This window comes from Rutidosis leptorrhynchoides, chromosome 4 (assembly GCF_046630445.1).
Source record: "Rutidosis leptorrhynchoides isolate AG116_Rl617_1_P2 chromosome 4, CSIRO_AGI_Rlap_v1, whole genome shotgun sequence".
Lineage (NCBI taxonomy): Eukaryota > Viridiplantae > Streptophyta > Magnoliopsida > Asterales > Asteraceae > Rutidosis > Rutidosis leptorrhynchoides.
Window position 1 is genome coordinate 191,019,289 of NC_092336.1, and position 4,272 is coordinate 191,023,560.

Sequence of the window (4,272 nt, forward strand, 5' to 3'; positions counted from 1 at the left end):
TGATCTTTGATTATGTCCGACGATTCACAATACGATTAGTTGTAAATAAATATTAATATCAGTATTAATACAGTTACTATACATAATATAAAGATATGAAATTGAGTACATATAATTTGTTATACTATCATTATTAATATTATTGTCATCATTATTAATATTATTATTATTATTATCATTAATATAACTACTAGTATTATTATCAATATTATTATTATTACAGAAATTATGATTATCATATTAAAAATTGTTATTGATAATATAATACCAATTATGTTATTATTGTATTATGATAGTTATTATTTTTATAGTATTATCATCAAGTTAATTATTAAATATGGAAATTAAATTAAATGTAATAAATTAGAACAGATCCTAGGCGTAATCTATCTACTCCACTTTTGTTTCTTCTTTCTGTTTTCTTTCGTTTTGCTGTATACCCGTGAGACCATGTCGATCCAATCCTTCCTACAAAACAAATACTGATTTAAATCTCTACATTTACCTTTCAATCATGGATATATAATATACGTTTGATGCAATCAAGGAGATTAAACACAAAAAAATTCCATAAAACCCGTTCCCTCGGTCTTCCACTCAATTCACCATAACCATCTTGAATCCACTTAAATCCACTTGTTTTAAGTTTATTATTACCTTACTGTAATATCGAGAATTCAAACCCACCATCACCTTCACAAGCCACCACCTTCTTTTTGTTCGTAACCCAAAAACCATAATAAACACCATCACCCTTGATCACCGTAGGAACACCTTTGATCAACCTACAACCAAAACCATCACCATGACTAGATTATCTCACAACCATATTGTTTTGTTGCCATCTGCTATACTCTTTCTATTACTACTCTCCGGATCACAGAAACCATCAAGGGTTACCGGTGCATACTAGTATGAGTATCTGTTTCATTTAAAAACCGACACCTAGATCATCACAATCACCATGGTTACCACCACTCTTGATCAACAATCACGTTCAATTATTTTCTGTTTTCTATCTCGATCAAACAACCACCATTGTCAACCAAGAACACCCTACTTTTTTTTATATTTTTTTGTCGATCCAAACATGAACCCAATACCACAGCCGTTTACATCCCTGTTGAGTCCTCGTTAACTCACCACCATCTTTTTATTCTGTTTCGAGTAACCACCAAGAACCCACCATAAACCGTCACCTATACCACTACCTTATTTTTTTCTATTTTCAAATAAAACACCACCACAACTACAACCATCCTATACCTATTTTCAGCTGTGGCTACAGTTTCTGTTTCCAATTCATGTTCGAAAAATAACAGCTTCAGCTGCTACTGTTGCAATGGATTTTCTGTTTCGATTTACTGTTTAGCAAAAGAGATGAATTAATGATAATGATGTAAAATATAAAGATGATGGCGATAAGGAAGGAGGTAGAGAATGATGATCATGAATGATGTATGATGATAGTGGTGCAGTGGTAATGATACATGTAATAATGAAACAACGATTCCCACTAATTGAGATAATATAGATAAAGATGGTGACTATATTTCCACTTATTGAGTTTATGTTTTCTATTTCTTTTACGTTTAACAAATTGAAACCCGTAAACTTTTGCTAATTGGGCCGTGACAAAATGTGTTATCATATTGGGCTCATGAAATTTTGGGCCGTGAATTAGTTGTAAGGTTGGGCCGAAGGATTGGGCCAGGCTATAGAAGTAACGACATTGGAAGGGTGGTGATGATACATAGATGTATTGATGATGATGATCATATGGTGATGATCATGGTGGTATGATGTTATGATGATGATCATGATGAACGATGTAGTAAGGATAAGGATGATGAATAAGATGATAATGAAGATCACATAAAATAATGATGATGAATGAAGAAGAAGAAATCGATAATTATATAGGTTATATATTTATTCCGTGGAACCAAAACAGAAATAGAGAAACAGTGGGGCGGTTCAGTGTGTTGTTAGATTAATGGGAGGTCGCGTGTTCGAGCCCTGGCTAGGGCAATTCATTTGTTTTTCTTGATACTTTTTCTTCAAAGGTAGTTTTCTATTATTCATTATTATTATTATTATTATTATTATTATTATTATTATTATTATTATTATTATTATTATTATTATTATTATTATTATTATTATTATTATTATTATTATTATTATTATTATTATTATTATTATTATTATTATTGTTATTAATAACATTATTATTTTCATTATTAGTAAAAGTATTGGGGATATTATAGTTATTATTATAATTATTATTGTTATAAAATGAAATTTTTTATTTATTTATTATTATCAATATTATTTTATCAAATAGCTATTTATTAAATAAAACTATATTTACTAGATATAATATAACTATATTAATTTTTCTTAAATATTGAATTTTTTTTATAAAGTATATAAAACAAATATATTTAACTAGGTTATTAATGAAACACAAAATTTATTAAGATAACATTTATAATATATAAATCTGTTCGACTACAACTATAGGTGTTAATATACATTAATGATATAGGTTCGTGAATCCGAGACCAACCCTGCATAGTTCAATATAGTCATATGTATTTTTACTACAAAATACATTAGGTGAGTTTCATTTGCTCCCTTTTTAATTGCTTTTGCAATATATATTTTTGGGACAGAGAATACATGCGCTGCTTTTATGTTTGACGAAATAGACACAAGTACTTAAAAATATATTCTACGTTGAGTTGTACCACTGGCATACTTCCCTGTAGCTTGGTAACTACTATTTACATGCGGTATTGTAAACGCGAATCCTGTTGATAGATCTATCGGGCCTGACAACCCCAACCGGGCTGGACGACCAGTATTCAACGGTTGCACATTACTTCGTTTCAGTAACTACACTTGGTACAGTGTAGTGAGATTGATAATGCTAAAAACGAACATATATTTCATAGCATTATTCCTCAAGACAGACAAGCTTTTAGTTGCAATTGTTCTATTTAAAAGTGATATTCGTTTAAATAATAAAATGTGAAGACAAAAGACAGATTCGACGAATTGAAGACGCAAACGACTAAAAAGCTCAAAAGTACAAAATACAATCAAAGAGGTTCCAATTATTGATAAGAAACATCTCGAAATTACAAGAGTACAAGATTCAAAACGCAAAGTACAAGATATTAAATTATTCGCAAAGACGTTCGAAAATCCGGAACCGGGACTAGAGTCAACTCTCAACGCTCGACGCAACGGACTAAAAATTACAAGTTAACTATGTAAATAAATATAATATAATATATAGTTAATTATATAAATTATATATATATTATATTTATATAATAATCCGTCGGCAAGAAAGGCTCCAAAATGGTGTGAGATGTAAAATCGAACTCCGCGACTTGCGGAGTTCAAAGAAGGAAAAGGCCGCGACTCGCGGAGCTCACCTGGACTCAAATCCCTATAAAAGCAAACGCAGTTTGATCGCAAAAATATCCTAAAATCTCTCTATATCTATACGTAAATATTTATATTTATATTTATATTTTAATTTTAATTTTAATTTTAATTTTAATTTTAATTTTAATTCTAATAATAAGGGTATGTTAGCGAATATTGTAAGGGTGTAAGTCGAAATTCTGTCCGTGTAATGCTACGCTATTTTTAATCATTGTAAGTTATGTTCAACCTTTTTAATTTAATGTCTCGTACCTAAGTTATTATTATGCTTATTTAAAACGAAGTAATCATGATGTTGGGCTAATTACTAAAATTAGGTAATTAGGCTTTGTACCATAATTGGGGTTTGGACAAAAGAACGACACTTGTGGAAATTAGACTATGGGCTATTAATGGGCTTTATATTTGTTTAACTAAATGATAGTTTGTTAATTTTAATATAAAGATTTACAATTGGACGTCCCTATAAATAACCATATACACTCAATCGGACACGATGGGCGGGATATTTATATGTACGAATAATCGTTCATTTAACCGGATACGGGAATGGATTAATAGCCACTAGAATTATTAAAACATGGGTAAAATTATGTACAAGGACACTTGGCATAATTGATAACAAAGTATTAAAACCTTGGGTTACACTCAGTCGACATCCTGGTGTAATTATTAAACAAAGTATTAAAATCTTGTTACAGTTTAAGTCCCCAATTAGTTGGAATATTTGACTTCGGGTATAAGGATAATTTGACGAGGACACTCGCACTTTATATTTATGACTGATGGACTGTTATGGACAAAAACCAG